The 19,632-nt window shown below is 42.5% G+C and overlaps 1 protein-coding gene across 2 annotated transcripts in view; it reads right to left on the bottom strand.

Annotated features, from left to right (window-relative positions):
* The window catches only part of SLC9A9 (solute carrier family 9 member A9), a 249,304-nt gene that overhangs the window by 186,806 nt on the left and 42,866 nt on the right, over positions 1 to 19,632 (bottom strand). The gene's annotated exons all lie outside the window — the stretch shown is intronic.

Genomic DNA, 19,632 nt, shown 5'->3' with positions numbered 1-19,632 from the left:
TTATTCACTTTGTGACAGATGACAATATATTTAGCCATTCATTTTACAGAAGTAATCTGAAGAAGAGATTATCAAAATCAGCCTGTCAGATATTGTAGAACCTTCGCACAAACTAGCGTGAGAGGAGATGTTGTGCTGACTAGTTCTGACAATTCTAAAAGGATCGCTTTTGCAGCTTTCATTGTTTCATTGCTACTTATTTATTAAATAAATGTTACAAGTACAGGCTATATTAAAATGTTCAGGCTTGTAGCTGAAAACAAGATGGATATTAATACTTGTGAGAACAATCAATCAAAAAGTCAGGTTTGGAAACATGGGGCATCAATCTTGCTAACTTTCTGTGTGTGAAAGAGGACAAGTCATTGGACTGTGTATTTAACTGTAAAAGAAAAACCCTAAATTAGGTTATTTGATTGGCATGGCAGTTAAACATTTAGCACATATAGAGAACCTGACAAGTGTTCCTCTTTTTGCAAACTGGAAAGTTGATGTCAATTGCCCCAGTATCTACATGTCTCATTCTGCCTGGCTACACAGTCAAATATGCATAAAACTAAGACCTATCTGGGTGTCAGAACATATCATAGCTGAGGATCATTGCAAATGATGTAAGCATCCTTTAATTATTTTTTTAAAGGTTTGGGTCTGAGGAAACACATGTAGGATAACACAACTAGAGCTGCTACCATCTATATTACCTCAATGCCTCTCAGCCCCAATGACGTACCATATGTCAGGACTAGGGATGGGCAAACCTGCCATTTTCCCCTTTCTAATTTTTCCATTCCTAAATTTAGTTCTCCACATTTCCACATCAGCCTAGGTTTTTTGTTTTTTAAAAAGTCCTCATGAAGATTCACCAGCATTTAAATACTGATGCCTCCTACCAGGCACATATTTGCATGAAATTTTGCCAAATATGCACATTTGAAAAGCATTCACCCTCCAAATAATGTAATTTTATGTTGTTATTTTTTATATAAATATATGCTTTTGCATGCAAACTTTATCCCAGGAAATGCATTTTACCATTATCTACACATTACTTGACTGGAAAGCTGCAAAATTCAGAGAAGTGTGAATTTCAAAGGATGACAGTGTGTTTCAGTTCTTTCATTGTTTTGTGAAGTGCAATCTTGGTAGATTCGCCTTTAAATGTGAGGTGAAATAAATTTCTCACCCAGGATCCAGAAATATTTTGAGGAAAAGATGATGACGGTGCTAATGCAGCTGCTTAACCTGGCGCTTCTCTTGTCAGCTGGCAATATGGCACCACCCATTTTCACAGCGGCCCACTGTGATCACCCATCCCCACTGCAGGCTGTCCTTTAGCAACCTTACTATGAGAGGGCACCAGGGTTGCGCTGCCTCCCCTCCCACCATCTTTTTGCTCAGGGCCTCCTCAGACCTGTCACAGGCCCTGAGCTGTGGAGATGTTTTTGACTATCAGTACTTTATAGTTAAAGCTATGGTTTTCCCAGTAGTGATGTATGGAAGTGAGAGCTGGACCATAAAGAAAGCTGATTGCCGAAGTATTGATGCTTTTGAATTATGGTGCTGGAGGAGACTCTTGAGAGTCCCATGGACTGCAAGAAGATCAAACCTATCCATTCTGAAGGAAATCAGCCCTGAGTGCTCACTGGAAGGACAGATCGTGAAGCTGAGGCTCCAATACTTTGGCCACCTCATGAGAAGAGAAGACTCCCTGGAAAATACCCTGATGTTGGGAAAGATGGAGGGCACAAGGAGAAGGGGATGACAGGGGACGAGATGGTCGGACAGTGTTCTTGAAGCTACCAGCATGAGTTTGACTAAACTGCGGGAGGCAGTGGAAGACAGGAGTGCCTGGCGTGCTCTGGTCCATGGGGCCACGAAGAGTGGGACACGACTAAATGGCTAAACAACAACAACAACTTTATCTTCATAGCTAAACTATGCTGACAGCAATCAGACAAGGTGCAAAGTGCTTTTTGGGAAGCAATTCCACACAGAGAAAAAATGGAAACGTATCTACTTGCCTATGTTTGAAAGCAGGCAGAAGCCTATAAAAAGTTTGTGCGCACATGCAAGAGAAACTGAAGTTAGGAGCTGAATCCTTGCAGCTGGCGGCCATAATTGTACCTAATGGAAGCTGCTGTCCTTTTGAAGCCACACACAAAAATTAATTAGAAGGCTCTGTTTAAATGAAGCTCTGTTCCATGTACAACAAACCACATTGCATGTTCCCTATCCAGACACCTAAATCTATTTATCGATTGTATGTCGAGCCGAGTTATTCTCCTTTGTTAAATAGTGACTTCTTGCTGTAAGCTTTTGGAACACATTAATGAGTGCAGATTGCATCGAAGTAAAGTTTTAAGCACACAGTTCTTTCTGTGTCACATACTGCTATGGTAATGACTGAAATTTTAATGTACATCTCACTCACCCAATCTGTTTTCTAACCCAGTATCGAATTCTCCTGTCCTAATATGTCATCAGGGATCTTACTATGCCTAGACATGATTATGTTGTAGCCTAAGGCGTCTTTGATGGCTGCTATAGACTGAAAGCATGTAATCAAACATAATGAAGAGTTAACTGGGCTTCTGTTTGTTTGTTTGGTTGTAGCCACATTAAAGAGCAAATGTAATGCAGTGAAAATGAGGGACTATAGGGATGGCTTGTTCAATTCATTCTGTATGTTAAGGCACAAAAGCTTTATTGTATCAGATTCATGGCCCATCCAGCCTTGGTTTAATTACCCCAGAATCTGTTATAACTGTTCAGCCTTGGAATGCTTGAAGTAATAATTTGGAGCAAATGCTTTTGCAAATTTGATGAGTACCTGTAATATCTGCAGCTGCAAACTTTATAAATCATGCAAACAAGAGGCTGAAGTGCATGCCAGACCGTAGTCTAGCTGGCCGCAGATTTTGGGTCTGACATGGATTGAAGGACATGTTAGGCAGAAGCAGGGAATGTAGTCATGACCAGGCTATCGGACATGTATTGAATCAGACACATGGGATCTGAGGGCCAAAAGCAGAAAACATAATGATGGACAGCCAATACCAGATTGGCTAGATGAGCTGCAGCACAACAGGGGCAAGGCAGGGGCCAGGTGAGAGCAGTTTTGTGTTATTACCTGTCAGGGAACTGCCATCGGCTCAGGGGCGAGAGGGGAAAAGCCGGGTGGATTACAGAGAGCCCCCAAAGATCGTGGGAAGCAGACCTCCTCAGCAGAAGAGAGTAACCACGCCTCCAGTGGAGAGGAGCTTCAGGGCTCGGAGGAGGCAAGGCGGTGCCAGGACACCTTGCCTGGGCAAAGCGGGGAGGAGAGAGGTCCTCCGTTGCCCACGCCCTCCCTGCGCAGTAGGCGTCTGTGCCGAGAGGGGAGGCGCAGATTGGGCATCAAGAAACTACTCTGCTGGGGAAGGTTTAAGGACCGCCCACTCACAGATTCTGCCAGTGAATGAGTGAGCCACGGAATAGTGGCACTCTGCATGGTGAAGGGCTTTTGGCACCAATAACGAGGCTTTGCAGCCGACCAGAGAGGCATTTGCTTGATTGCTCTTGAGTAACCCCCCTGATATCCTTACACTACCGAAACAAGTTACTTAGCTGCCAGCCCAGAAGGAAAGGTTTTGTACAGCTTGGCACCTTTTCCATTGTACTGAAAGGTCAGCTGATTGGCATCACTATTCAGGACAGCAGTGCAACCTGATCTGTCTGTTGGATCAAGGGCTCAGAGAGCCGGTGGCACAGCAGTCAAGTTTCTGAACACTGGATACTGGGTGCCCCAGTTCAAGAGCCCCCCCCCCGCTGCCTTACATTGTGCAGTGAATACATTTTCATTTGAACCGGGAAACTCTTACTTGTATCCCAGAACAATGTCTGTAGCTCCAGCCAATGGTGGAATGTTTCCCTTAACATCTTGCTATCTTTATCATGCTTTTCATGAAGACCAGTGACTCGGTCCCTGGAATCTCCAGTATATAATAATCAGATGATGGGCAAGACATCTCTGCCTGATGCTCTTAGAAGGCCACTATGATGGAGGCAGTGAGAGATTTTACTTTCTTGGGCTCCATGATCACTGCAGATGGTGACAGCAGTCACGAAATTAAAAGAAGCCTGCTTCTTGGGAGAAAAGCAATGACAAACCTAGACAGCATCTTAAAAAGCAGAGACATCACCTTGCCGACAAAGGTCCGTATAGTTAAAGCTATGGTTGTCCCAGTAGTGATGTATGGAAATGAGAGCTGGACCATAAAGAAGGCTGATTGCCGAAGTATTGATGCTTTTGAATTATGGTGCTGGAGAAGACTCTTGAGAGTCCCATGCACTGCAAGAAGATCAAACCTATCCATTCTTAAGAAAATCAGCCCTGAGTGCTCACTGGAAGGACAGATCCTGAAGCTGAGGCTCCAATACGTTGGCCACCTCAGGAGAAGAGAAGACTCCCTGGAAAAGACTTTGATGTTGGGAAAGAGTAAGGGCACAAGGAGAAGAGGACAACAGAGAATGAGATGGTTGGACAGTGTTCTCGAAGCTACTACGTGAGTTTGACCAAACTGCGGGAGGCAATGGAAGACAGGAGTGCCTGGCATGCTCTGGTCCATGGGGTCACAAAGAGTTGGACATGACCTAATGACTAAACAACAACTTGACTATAGTAGACCACTTGGCTAGAGGGATGAAAAGTTCAGTTGGGTAAGCTTCCCATGATCGTTAATATCCACAAGCAATTCTTCTAAATGCAGGGCACCCTGGTTTCTGTACTCTGGCACCCCCACACCACCCATCAGCCCTCTTCAGGTGTTCACTGAAGAATGAGTAAAGGTGGCTTCAGGAATGCAACACCTAATCAGTGATGGCTCTTCCCATTCCTGTGTTGAAAACCTTTTGCACTGTGAACCAGCTTTCTTTGGAATCAGCCATTTACTGATTGGCTCAGAAGGATCACCAACATACATGATGTCACCCAGGGGGTATAGCTAGTGTTATGTTTGTGAATTCTGTGATGAACAAGAGCGATAAGGTTTCTCTGAAAAGAGAGTGCCAAATTTGCATTTGAGATCTAAACATAATATTGTAATATTCCATTACATTTCTAACATAAATGTGTATGTGTGTGTTGGATTAAATATATGAATATTATACTACATCACAAATACATATTTATTTCATTGTAGAACATGGTGTTCCAGAGCTCAGCTTCTATCGATCATTATTACTGTGTATACCTAAAACCTGAATCTTCACCATGAAGAATATTCACTTGATCTCTGAATAATGACTAAATCGCATAATTACTACGACAAATGAGGCATGAAATAGTATCAAAAGTAGGCAGTCAAAAACCTAATGTCAGTGAATCTTTCAACTTGCTGCAAACTATTTGAATTTTAAATCAAAGCTACCTTAGTTATTAACAAAACATCAAAAAAAATCTCACCATGACTGATGGCATAGATTGACTGAATGAACTTTAAAAACAAATTCTCAGAGGCCAAAGAATAACCTTGTGAAATTAATCAGAAATTGTAATTATAGTTTGACCTGTGACTATGACTCATATAATTAATAATATATTTGCAAATGCTTCCATGGTAGAAAAATAAAGAAAAACAATTAGTAAGTGAAGCTGCAAGAGAAAGTGATTGAGAGCCAGTTTCAACCTAAAGATGTGCATAATTTATTTATTTTTTAATTGTCCAGTAGCACCTTAGAGACCACCTAAGTTTGTTCTGGGTATAAGCTTTCATGTGCATGCACACTTCTTCAGATACACTGAAACAGAAGACACTAGAACCTTATATATAGTGGGAGGGTGGAAGAAGTGTACACGCCCACGAAAGCTTACACCCAGAACAAACTTAGTTGGTCTCTAAGGTGCTACCGGACAATTTAGTATTATTTTTATTTATTTCAACTGCGTTAGACCAACACGGCTAACCTGAATAAAGATGTGCAGTTTATTCGCAGGTGACCGTGGTTGTAAAAATGGTTTGTCAACACCTATGGTTTAGGTCACAATTTAGAGATGGAGAAATCTGTCAGTTTCAATTCCTCATTTTTATGATTTTAAATTTAGTTCACCCAATTTTCATATCAGTTTGTGATTTAAAAGAAAAAAACTTCACAAAAATTCATTTCCACTTCTTCTAATAGGACAGTTTTGCAAGTACTTTTCCCTAATATAATGCAGTTTTGTCAACTTTCATTTGAGTTGGTGAACTACATAGCAAAATTCAGAGAAGTGCTAATTTTGAGGGACAGTTTTGTTTTACTTCACACATTGTTTTGGAAAGTGTGAATTAGGTAATTAATGTGAAGCAAATGCATTTCTTCTAAATCCTTAGAACATATATGTTGCTCTGTGGAATGTGTAGCCCCCATTCTGCAAGTTTAACTCTTTCTTCCTGCACTGCAATCATGACAAAAATCACACCCTGCACTGCAATTACACTTAGAAAAAAAAGCGGCATATCTCCCCTCCCCACATGCTGTCATCCTGATAAAAATTGCCCAGCAACTTTAATAAACCAAAGAAAAAACAAAGATGTGGTTTCATGCAATGTAATTAGCATCACATACAGTTAGACCTACATAACAGGGTTAGGAAGAGTTCAGTACTGTGATTCTGTTTTCGGTCTGTGTGTATACAATATAATATGTGTACTGTGCTTATAAGTGTGTGACAGAAAATTCTAATGTACCCTTCTCCATGAAATGTTAGCCATCTATGTATAGGGTCTTTTTTGTGGATGACTGTTCAGACAGGCTACCCACCCGCCTCACAAACACAGGCTGAAGTGATGTCTCCCATTTCCCTGAAGTGGCTGAATCCCAGAACAGTTTGATGACATGAACTATTATTTGTGTCGACCAGTGTTACTTCATATTTACACTTTGGTGCCTGACACTGCAATTCTTATTTGGATGCAGTCCTATTCAGTAGAGCTTGCTTTCAAGTAAGTGTGCATATGATTGCAGCCTTAAATATTTAATATCCTATCTTTAAAACGCAAGAACTTGGCAGTAAACTATTTTCAATCTAAATGCACTTAAAATGGTGTTCTTTGCTCTTTTGCGACAAGATATGGCCTTCACTACAGCCCCTCACATTGTCTCAAAATGAGATTATACTACCATTAAGAGATAATTAAGATCAGTTTGTGACTTTCAGAGTAATAGAAATGAGATTAGAGAATAACCCACTGTAAAATCTGGCATGAATTTAACCATAAAAAGCATGTTTGACATGACTTTAACATTTTTATTGGATTAACTGAACTACACAGTGACAGAGGCATGAGCGCAAATGGACTGGAGGTGCTTATGGTCCAAAGAAAATGCTGTGAAATAATGACTTGTACTGGCCTTACTAGGTCACGGTTAGATAATTTATGTTAGACAATTCCTGTGTGTTTATTTTTTAAAAATGGCAGGCTTAAAACTAATTTATTACCAATAAAAAATGATTTCACAATTAGAAAAAAATGTATAATTCATTCTCCCTCCCCCTCCTCAGGCTTTGCCTAATGACAAGTAATTTTATCCACTAAGTAATGCCAGTTGGCTCCAAGCATTTTAGTGCAATTAGCAAAACTAAATAATGGTATCTGGATTGTATTAATATAATATAGTTCCAGTCTAGAGGTAGTGACCCTCAAGTGCTGTGTTGCGTATGATTAGTAGGCCAGACAAGGATGCATATGTGTTAGAGCATGTTAGATACGCCATCCAGGTGTTCAGTGCCCACTGGATAACAGGTGAAGGCGCTCTCTTGAACACAATCAGCTAACCCACCTCTAGAAATCTATGTGCATGCCAGACATGCTTCCTAGGTGATGTGGAATCTTCATCAATCTGAAGGGGGCTTACATACTTGCAGATGTACACGCATTGGTGATGTACACTGATTGTGCGTCAGCCAAGGTGAGTCTGGAAAAGACTCTTGCCTGAAATCTTGGAGATCCATTGCCATTCAGTGTTGATAGTGTTGGGCTAGATCATGGGTAGGCAACCTAAGGCCCGTGGGCCAAATCTGGCCCAATCGCCTTTTAAATCTGGTCCGCAGACGGTCAGGGAATCAGCGTGTTTTTACATGAGTAGAATGTGTCCTTTCATTTAAAATGCATCTCTGGGTTATTTGTGGGGCATAGGAATTTGTTCATTACCCCCCCCCCCAAAAAAAATAGTCCCGCCCACCACATGGTCTGAGGGATGGTGGACTGGCCCCATGCTGGCCCCCCTGCTGAAAAAGTTTGCTGACCCCTGGGCTAGATGGAATAATGGTCTGCCTCTGTATGGACAGCTTCCTATGTTCCTAAACTCTGCTGCTCCCATATAAGTCAGAGAAGGGAGAGAATGAAGTGGCCATGGAATAGGAATTACTGGGCAAGCAATGGAGAAAAGAGGGGCGTCTCCAAACCATTGTCCCTGCCTCACGAAGCACTCCTCCCATAAGGAGTTTCAGTTGCACATTTTCCTGTCTAAACAGGAAATTAAACTCTCTCTCTTTTTTTTTAAAAAAAAAAAATTCATTAAATATTTTCTTGGGTTACAAAAGTACATGTTGGATGGTGATGATTTTGCAATGATCAAAAAGGTGGAAGAATCATAGAATCATAGAGTTGGAAGAGACCACAAGGGCCATCGAGTCCAACCCCCTGCCAAGCAGGAAACACCATCAGAAGCATAGTGAAAACATAGGGAGGAGATGATTTGAATACGACAGAGTATGCAAGCCCTGTAAAAAGTGAGTGAGCAAATCACGGTTATTCCAGAATAAAACACTAGTAGGAAAACTGCTCAACAGGTGTCAGGGAATAGCTGCCACCTCCCTTGACATGTGTCCACACCTCTGCAGGGATGCCCACCTCATGTAGTGAAAAAAAATAAATGGTTAGGGACATCTACCTTCTTCCTCATGAATCCTGGTAACGGTTCCCAAAGGACAAGTCAGTTTGGTAGTTAAGACAAACTATTGTAAAGAACTCTCTAACCAGCTTTTAAATAAGGACATCAGCCAAGCAAATTAAGGATACTGTAAAGTTTAATTACATCCTGCTTGTTAAGTCCCTGATATATTCTACTATCAAAGCAATAGTCTAGAAGTGCAGTCACAATAACCGTGTTCACAGTTCTGTGATTAGGGGCCTCTGAGGAAGGTCCACTTTTGCAATGGGCCACCCCTTTTCAAGAAGAGTTTTTTTCTTCCCATTCTTCACAGCTGGTTACCCTCTCCTCCTTATTCCCCTGGCCCACCACAGAACAGTCCCATCTCTTGGTTTCCACTTTCTCTTAAAACTATCCACATTTCCTGTTCTTTTATCTTTCTTATCTCCTGTCTGCTCCTCACAGCATTCCATTTTGTTTTGATTCCAAGACCTTCCTCTGCTACATCAGTGGCTTCATCTCCCAAAGGTGGGTATGCTAAACTTCAGCCAAAGTTGCTACTAGAACTGTGAATAAGGCCACTATCCCAGGTGTATGCATTACGTGTGAATGTATGTAACCAGGTACAATTGTAGGAGAGAAACACACATGACTGACCCCGTTGAACTTGGGACTCAGAAAAGAAAAAGCGCTTTATATGCATTGTTTATGCATTATAACACTGTGACACCAGATGGTGCTGTGGAGTTCCTTTTTTGCCAACCCGAGTTTGCAATGCATTAACTGAAATGCTTCTTTGATGTGTCTAGATCCAGCCTTAGTTTAGCCATTGATGCACCCACATTGTCACTATGTGGGATTGTTCTTCAAATAAAGGAGTGGATATAAAGAAGAGTTGTGCACTGTCTCTGACTCAGTCCCAGATCCTGAACTCAGAGCTCAATCAGGAAGATTCAGGTGAATCCATGATTTGGCCAGAGAGGACTGAGGCAGCCCTGGACCTCCCTGGGATGAATTGGCTCCCCCTGGAATGATAAAGTGGGGGAAGGGAAGGAGGGAAGGGAGATATGCAGGACACTGCTGCAGGCATAATAATTTAATGTCTAGTGTTCAAGAATTCCAATTTTGCAAGTTAAAAAAGGAACTACATGTCTGTCTGAGCTATAGCAAACCTGGTGATTATGATGAATTTTTGTGACAGCTAACGATGTCTGTCATGGGCAGTGCCTTCACGCAGTATCATCGACCCTCTCTGCCATATCTCTCCTCTGAACTGGGCTCACACATGGGCCGAATGCCCTGGGGGCACAGGGAAGTGGTGCAAAACAGGCAATTCTTCAACCATGCCCCCCAAACTTCACCCCTGATGCACAGAATCAGGAATGACGTTTCTCCAAATGTCACACGAATGAAAATGTTGAGGATCCATTCCAGATCACCCACAGAAGTCAGATTTTTGGTGTTGGAAGGAAAAGCGGGGTTTTGAGTACATTACTCCAAAATACTACCTGAAAAATGATGACGTTGTGGAAGCATGCAAAAACAAATACCTGAAAAAGCAGCAATTATACCACTATAAATGGTAAGTGCAGAATGGCCCTGTTAAAGTCCCCCCCCCCCAACAAACAATACTGCTCTATTGTATGGGGTGCCGGGAACAAACCATCCCAAAATCTTGAAGATGCCCTCTTTCAGCTCATTCCTTGGAATATAGGCTGACAACCGGTATGCCTCAGACCACATCTCAGAGTTCCAAGTTCTTAGGGAGTGAAATGTGGTTTAATGGAAAGATTAGCAAGAGGAACAAAAATAAGTGGGGGCAGGGTAGGGGAAAAGACCTGTTCTCTGCAAAATGTCATTAAATCATGTCTGGCAGTGTGAGTATTAATCAAGAATGAGTCAGCAGGCAACAAGCATTAAGGATGTAGTTACTTAACCTGTGGTAAATAAGTTATCTTCCTCTTCCTTGGACATTCTTAATATACCTGCTGCTGTTAAGGGGGGGAAAGGGTTCTAAAGACATACTGAAGGTAACAACTATGCTAGTATCAGCCTAGTATTTGATTAGCCATGTCTTGCTTAGGAGATTTGCAGCTTGGTTAAAAAAAATAAATCCACACAGCACCAATATTGTGCTATTGCCAAAGCAGCCTCCCCTAAACTGGTGCCTTCCAGATTTGTGGGCTACAGCTCCCCAAATCCCCAGCCATCATGGCCAATGGTCAGAGAGACTAAAAACATTTGAAGGGCAGCAGATTATGGAAGGCTGCACTGAGGGGGCTGCATTGTACCTTGGTATTTGTATTCTTCCCAAGCTTACTTACATAAATGAATAATAAAGACAATACTATTTGGCAGGCTATACAGATAGTTTAATCGCACAGAATTGTCCCTTTCCCATTTTTGGCTTTCTATCCAGATTGAGACCAAATTTAATTTTGCATGTATGCGCAAGGCAATTTCCATCCATGGCTAGTTACAGTAATTAGGAAGCCATGCTAATAATTCTGGGTTTTGCATTTTTGGAGGGCAGGTTTTTAAAACATCGTATACACTTGGAAGATTTCCAGATACACTTCTGAAGCAGAATTGAAGCCATGAAAAAATGGGATGTACAAAGCACTTTGGGCTGAAAGGGAGGGACCACTGTCTTCTTGATTTACTAAGATTTCAGATCTACATTTCTGCATAGACAATTGTCAAGATGCTTCCTCACTGAGCCAATGCTCATCTGCCATGGCTCATGACTATCTTCTCCTCTCCTGTGTGGTAGCAACAAAGGAAACCTAGTGTCCTTCATTCTCCTCTTCCTAATCCACTGGGTGCTCCTGCTGCCACTGTTGTTCTGGACAGAAAGTATCAAATGCTGCTGCTGCTGCAGTTCAGCTCATGAGTATTTCCAAACCAAAGATAATTTTCATATCATCTGCCAAATATTAGCAAGTGCTTCCCAGTACTTCCCTCTAAGGTGATTAATAAAGACAACCTAGCAAATGTGTACGTGTATGTGTGTGTGTTGTTTGTTGTTTGTTTTAAAAACATCACTGGTGGTAGCCACTGATGTCAAAAGCTTGCCAGGGTTTACTTCAGTTCATACATTGGCCCATATTTCAAATTTAAACTACAGTAAATGTTAGAGTCACTTGCCATCCCATTCATTACCAGAAAAAGTGGAGAAATCACACGTGGCTACACATCAACTTAGTCATATGCATAACCTTGATTGTACATAAACTTTGGTCACATAGTAATAATAATAATAATAATAATAATAATAATAATACAGTGGTACCTTGGGTTAAGTACTTAATTCGTTCCAGAGGTCCGTACTTAACCTGAAACTGTTCTTAACCTGAAGCACCACTTTAGCAAATGGGGCCTCCTGCTGCTGCCATGCCACCAGAGCACAATTTCTGTTCTCATCCTGAAGCAAAGTTCTTAACCTGAAGCAATATTTCTGGGTTAGCGGAGTCTGTAACCTGAAGCGTATGTAACCTGAAGCGTATGTAACCCGAGGTACCACTGTAATAAGTTTATACCCCACCCATCTGACGGGGTTGTCCCAGTCACTCTGAGCGGCTCCCAGCATATATAAAACATAATAAAGCATTAAACCTTAAAAAGCTTCCCTATACAGGGCTGTCTTCAGATGTTTCCTACATGTTATATAATTACTCATCTTCTTAACATCTGATGGGAGGGCATTCCACAGGGTGGGTGCCACTACCAAGAAGACCCTTTGCCTGGTTCCCAGTAGCTTCAAATCTTGAAGTGTGGGAACCACCAGAAGGCCCTTGGTGCTGGAACTGAGTGTCTGGGCTGAACATCTATCTGTTGTGTGTGTTCATGCGCCCAGTAATTGTTCCTTCATCTCACCATCTGTAGTAGCTATATCCCAGACCGCTGGGTGAACTGGACCTGAATGCTACGTAAGCAGGTTTCTCTGTTAAGTGCATATTCTTTAAATATGTTCCTTTCTCCCTAGACACTTTAAATTAGGTGCAGTTTGTCTTTAATATTTTTACCACAGGCTGCTGTCATGTGTCATTCCCTTTATGTAAATGTCAGCTTTCCAGCGCTGCACATTCTGATTAAGACAGCCATAGCCACATGGGAGACTTTCCTTCAGAACTGTCCTAAATACACAGTGCTATAGAACTAAATACAAAATGTTTGAGCACAGCCTCGGTGTTTAATGCAGAACTTGCTTTTGCCTGGTTGCATGTGCATCTATCCACAGTTTGAAGAATTTTTAAAGTCTACAATACGTCTTGTTTAGACAGTAATTAGAATCCATAGTTCTATGCTCTGATGGCTTAAGAGTCTTTAAAATCTGCACCAGTCCTGTACCTTTTTAGTCAAAATGATTAAGTGGAAAATTGACACAAATGTTTCCTGGGTGAGGCAAATGAATGATAATTAGATCAGAGGGAGTAGAGGCACAACTGAGAGACACTGGTAGTGTTTTACACCAAGAATGTACTCTGTAAAATATGCAAAAGGATGGTTTTTTGTGAGAAAAGATATAGATATTTTATTTAATGAAAGCTACAGTTTAAGACAACTATATAAACATTTCTGGGTCAAAATACAGTATGTTGTTTGCTCCAAGTTAATCAAGAAGCCCTAAAAGGTAAAGGTAAAGGTACCCCTGCCCGTACGGGCCAGTCTTGACAGACTCTAGGGTTGTGCGCCCATCTCACTCAAGAGGCCGGGGGCCAGCGCTGTCCGGAGACACTTCCGGGTCACGTGGCCAGCGTGACATCGCTGCTCTGGCAAGCCAGAGCCGCACACGGAACGCCGTTTACCTTCCCGCTAGTAAGCGGTCCCTATTTATCTACTTGCACTTAAGAGTGCTTTCGAACTGCTAGGTGGGCAGGCGCTGGGACCGAACGACGGGAGCGCACCCCGCCGCAGGGATTCGAACCACCAACCTTTCGATCGGCAAGCCCTAGGCGCTGAGGCTTTTACCCACAGTGCCACCCGCGTCCCTTAATCAAGAAGCCCTAGATGGGCATTAATTATCGGACTACATCTTTGTATATGTGTTAGCATGCTAAACGTGAAGGCTGTTTCGTGTGCATGGTATCTTAGGCTGCAAATGCACCTTATACTTAAAACACCCAAAATAAATCCTGCAAAATGTAGTTTACGCCCCACAGATCTACAATTCCTAGCACCTTTCACAAGCTTTAGTTCATAAGATTCTTTTGGGCTCAAATGTGCTTTAAGTTCATGTTGTGTATGCAACTTTACTGCCTCTGGAAGGAGAATTCTGAAATTCCTTAGTACTCCTTCCTGGATCACTGAGAATGGATTTGAGTTGACTGAAGTGAAAAGTAATTGCAGAGAAGAAATAGGAAGTAGCTATGTGGCTGGAAGGTTTACTGTAATTCAAAGTTGGAAAGAAGCCCGGTCACCTCAGGAATAGGAGGAGACATATGGTGAATAGAAAACAAAGTAACAGTGATGGACAAGTGGCAGCAGGGGCTGTGAGGGAACACAAATGGAAGAGAAACAATGTCCTTAGCTGCACAGTATAGAGATTCTGGTAGGTGGTTACCCCACTGTTGTAGTAAGGAACAGTGGGATAACATGTATCCTATATTGTATATTTTTTTACAAAGGTGAACAGCCAGATTCAACTTGTATCTGTTTTTGTAGCTATAGGAACAGACCACTCTCTTTCAGAGTTGCTCTATTTGTTTTCAGTTTAATTCATTTTGTGGGTACAAAATTAGGTCTGTTAAGAACAAACTCCCTCCGTTCATTAGAATGAGAAGGTATAAGCAATTAAGTTCCTTCCCCTGCCCAGAAATGAATGAAATATTGGGGTGTAGGAGCTGCTCCAGAGTAAATTAAGCCTGCCAGATTGTGGGCAGATACAATTTGAGTTCTTTGGACAGGGCCCCTTTAAAGTTTGATTGTTTGGAGAAGAAGAAAAAACACAAAAGCTTTTCCACTCGAGTTGGATGCAGTTTTCAGGCATGGAGACTCCTTCTGACCATGGCAAATTTCAAAATGAAAGCTGCAATGGTTCTCTCATAAGAAATTTTTTTAGAAGTGGGAGCCGTAGGCGTCATATGGGGCAGTGGGTAAAAGAATACGGATTCCCACAAAAGTGAGTTGGAGAATATGTCACTGTCAGTAAATACAGTGTTTTAGCTGTTTTTATTACATCATTTTGAACATCACCTTGGGACTAAGACTAATCATACCTGAAGGGTCATGGATGATCAACAAAATGAATTGGACTATTTGGCAGGTTTTGAATAAACATACACAAATTTATTGATTGTTAACATAGTAGATAGAAAATATAAGGATTTATACAATTTTACAGTATGCAGGGAACAATATGAGTTGAGAAATCAGAGAGAGGAGCTGAGGGAAGTCGGGGGGGGAGGGAGGGAGGGAGGGGGGTTTGATGGGGAACTGGGGGGGAGGGGAAAAATAATGAATATGAGATGTTTTGATATTTTGTTATGTTGAAATTGTTAATTTTTTTTTAAAGAAAAGAAGGGTCATTGGTGATGGGTACCAATGGCTCATAGGAAGAGGAACAGAGACGGAAATTTCCATTATGTGTGCAGAGGTCAATCTGCTTTTGCAGTCAGTGGCGGTAGAAGCCTTTCGGGGACCTGGGGCATGACACCCATGGGCAGGGCAGAGTGGGGCGAGGCTCCCATAGGCACGGGGGCATGCCACCCATAGGGGTGGCACAGGGGGCACAGCACCTTTAGGGAGGGACAGGACGGGACACGCAGCGCCCTTAGGGATGGGGTGCGCCACGGGGCCTCAGCCGCCCTACAGCTGGGGGGGGGGGAGGCAGCTGGCGGACAGTGCAGAGTCTGCGGGCACCAAGACGCATGGCTCGTGTGCGCTGCAGGCTCCGCAGTGAGTGGCACTGGCCATTTTGTCACCCCCCCATCAGGGTGGCACCTGGGGCAGACCACACCCCCGCACCCCCTTCCTACGCCCCTGTGTGCAGTAACACAGCTGGATTCAAGCAGCTGCTTCCTAAAATCTCTTTGTCTATAGATGCTAGGGGGATGTTCTACATTGACACCATGCACACTCAACTTTGGGGCCCTATAGTACCTAAGACAGGGCATTTTCTATAGCAGTGCCCCGGTTGTGGAATTTTCTCCCTTCAGATTGACCCTGCCTTTGACTAGTTATTGATTGGCTATAAAAAATACTATTTTCTCTCATCTGGCACTTGATGGGTTTTTAATTCTGCTGCTTTTTGTTTAATAATGGCTTTGTTCCATTTTAATTGATGTTTTTACTTCTATTGTTTTGTAATGTGTATCATCTTGTGAAGCCCTGTGGGCAGATAGGCCATTCACAAATCCCTTTAATAAAACGATGGTGCTGATGTTTGTGATAATAAGTAAAATATCCAATCTGAGAGCAGGTCTTGCAAGTCAGAGATGGATTCAACAAGGAGCGCAGAAAAGGTGTATGTGGGTTTTGTTTTCTGACAAAGGATTCAGTTCATGCTGCAGCTAAAGGACTTTTGAATAGGAAACAGATCTAGTCTCAGTATTAGCTGCAATTATTGCTTTGCAATGCCCCCATGGTGGATTAAAAATAAGTCAAAAAGGACTGACATTTCCTACAGGTGTTTCCACATTTTCTTATTGTGGAGACTGGACAAAGCACTCTTAAATACTCTGCAGAGATTCAGTTCCTAAGAATAATTTGAGCTACATGACAGCACGACACTTTTCTTTCATGCTATACCTCTAAAGTGTTCTTTTATCCCTTTAATGCAAAAGAGCTGAAAAGGAGGTATTTTGTAACAGAAGAAAAAGTAAGATAAACCAAACTGAAGGCCTGGAGAGCAATTCTTCTCGTCTTCCAACCTTCTTCTGTACTTTAGAAAAACAGCCAGTTATTTATTTAGAGATAAAGAAAGAGATTAGAACTGGGGAAAACCCATAACACAAAAAGTCACTTCGCTCTTCATAAGTTCTCTGTAGTATTTGCATCAATAAGTATCACTGATTGACACATAAGTCAAATGCTATCCACAACTGTGGGTTGATTGAGGGAGGGAGCTCTTCTCACAGACTACATCCGCATGTAACAATAAGTCGCGGTTTCTGACTTACAGTATTTTGCCATGACCAATCAGCATGTTTCTGCATGGTGCCAAGTCACTCCTGCTTCACTCTTTCCCTGGCATGAGTAAGATAAACAAACCAGAAAGCTTTGGTCTTCTATTTTGTATGAACCCGGGATCATGCTTTGTTGTTCCCAAACAAGCCAAGATCCATAAGACAACAAGTCCCAGCTTGAGGTTGGCTTGTGGATAGAGATGTCGGAGAATTCTGACAAGAATGGAAACAGGAATGGAAATTGCCAATGTTCACTTATTTGTCCCATGTCTGGAATAGAAATCAATCCAGCGAATGGGGATTAGCTGTTGTTGTTTTTTGCTTCCATTTTGCAAATGATACATAATTGCCTGTGCTTAACCCCCCCCCCAAATTTGCATTCTGTTTTCTTTGCATTGAAATCAGTGGAGCTGAATTACATAATGACAATGTAATCAATTATGTAAATGATATAAGGTATGTTTCGCCACAGCAAAGAGCAAGATGAATAATGCAGTTTTCATTGGGAGACAAACTGCAGTGGAACAGAAACAGTTCCTGCATACAATAAATGCAGGGCAGAATGGAAAAAAAAGTCTTCTTATATCTCTTGTTGTGGAGCAACAAAGCATGACCATTGATATGGATGTAACAGGAAGCCAAGGCATCTTCATTTGTTTATCCTGCTCATGTCAGGGAAGAACAAAGCAGGAGTGATCAGGAAGATGTACCAACACATCACTCGTTCATGGTAAACCAGAATAAGTCATAACTCTGGCTTGTTGTTACGTGTAAAGGTGGCCAATGAAGCTGTTGGAAAAACTGAAAGGGTGAGGTGGGGGGGGCACCAGTGTGGTGCAGGTTCACCACTTGGAACACCAGTTTGGTTCTGGCAGCATACATGTATCATGGCAGGGATGCGGGTGGCGCTGTGGGTTAAACCACAGAGCCTAGGGCTTGCCGATCAGAAGGTTGGCGGTTCGAATCCCTGCGACGGGATGAGCTCCCATTGCTCGGTCCCTGCTCCTGCCAACCTAGCAGTTCGAAAGCACATCGAAGTGCAAGAAAATAAACAGGTACCACTCCGGCGGGAAGGTAAATGGCATTTCTGTTCGCCAGAAGCGGCTTAGTCATGCCGGCCACATGACCCGGAAGCTGTACGCCTCAGCCAATAAAGTGAGATGAGCGCCGCAACCCCAGAGTCGGCCACAACTGGACCTAATGGTCAGCGTCCCGTTACCTTTACCTTTATGCATCATGGCAACCTCCACACCAACTCACCTCTCCACGTAAGAAGCAGCTACACAGCTAATGGGGAACTAGCACTGTGAGTCGTTTCTGGCAGTTCCCTGATTGCATGAAGTGAGGGAACCAGGCAGAAGGCCTTCTCAGTAGTGGCACCTGCCCTGTGGAACGCTCTCCCGTCAGATGTCAGGCAACTGCCTGACTTTTAGAAGACATCTGAAGGCAGCCCTGTATGGGGAAGTTTTTAATGTTAGATGTTTTACTGTGGCTTTATAATGTGCTGGAAGCCACCCAGAGTGGAGGCGTAATCCAGTCAGATTGAAGACAGGGAAATAATAAATTATTATATTCTTGTTATTATAACTCCACAAAACACTAAAGCACCACCAGCAGATTTTTTTTTTAAAGCATCACACGAACACACATCAACAGGACCCCATAAACACAGTCCAGCCATTTTAAATAACATTCAGCAGCAAAAGGACCTACATTTTAAGGCAGCATGAATAAGCTATGGAAAGGTTTAGAGGGCTTTATCTAGTTACAGGAGCGAAGAAGAAGAAGAAGAAGAAGAAGAAGAAGAAGAAGAAGAAGAAGAAGAGTTTGGATTTGATATCCCGCCTTTCACTCCCTTTAAGGAGTCTCAATGCGGCTCACAATCTCCTTTCCCTTCCTCCCCCACAACAAACACTCTGTGAGGTGAGTGGGGCTGGAGACGCGAACCCGGTTACCCAGATTACGTGTCTACCACTCTTAACCACTACACCACACTGGCTCTCAGGCAATGTTCAAAAACTGGGTATTTTGCTACCTTGTACTGTACCTGGCTGGTGCAAGAAGTGACTGCAGTGTTAGCCAATTATTCTTAGACTCTATATTTTGTAAAGACCCTGACCCTCCCTGGAGAATAGGCTGCCAGAACTAGATAAATCTGTCCACCAATTAAGGTTGTTGTCTCTTGTGCTTTTAATGGCTATTGGATGCTCTATATTTTTATTGTAGTTCTTCTGTTTTATTAATGCTGTAAGATGTCACAGCAGAAGGAAGGGTATCTAACAAATCAAACAATAAGGAAGACCAGAGTGCCTCTTTCAGTACTCATGGGGTATGCAGCAACAGACAGCAATACTGTGGGGGCTACTAAAAGAGCAAAATAAATGTCTCCAGGTGATTGAAAGAGTTTACCAATAGATAGCAACAATCTATTGAAGTGTTCATCCCAATCAAGCACAATGGATTTAAGCTTGAAACTGACAATTAAAGGACGCCAGCATGGGCGCAAGAGGAATTCTGTTCCCCCATATCCCACACAAGGACCCTTCAACAGTCTGACAAAGCAACACCACAATGAAGAACTCTTTGGCACAATGCAGGCATAGGCAAACTCGGC

The sequence above is a fragment of the Podarcis tiliguerta genome (genome assembly GCF_965153285.1).
Source record: "Podarcis tiliguerta genome assembly, chromosome: 5".
NCBI lineage: Eukaryota > Metazoa > Chordata > Lepidosauria > Squamata > Lacertidae > Podarcis > Podarcis tiliguerta.
This window is presented reverse-complemented; position numbering and strand designations above follow the sequence as displayed.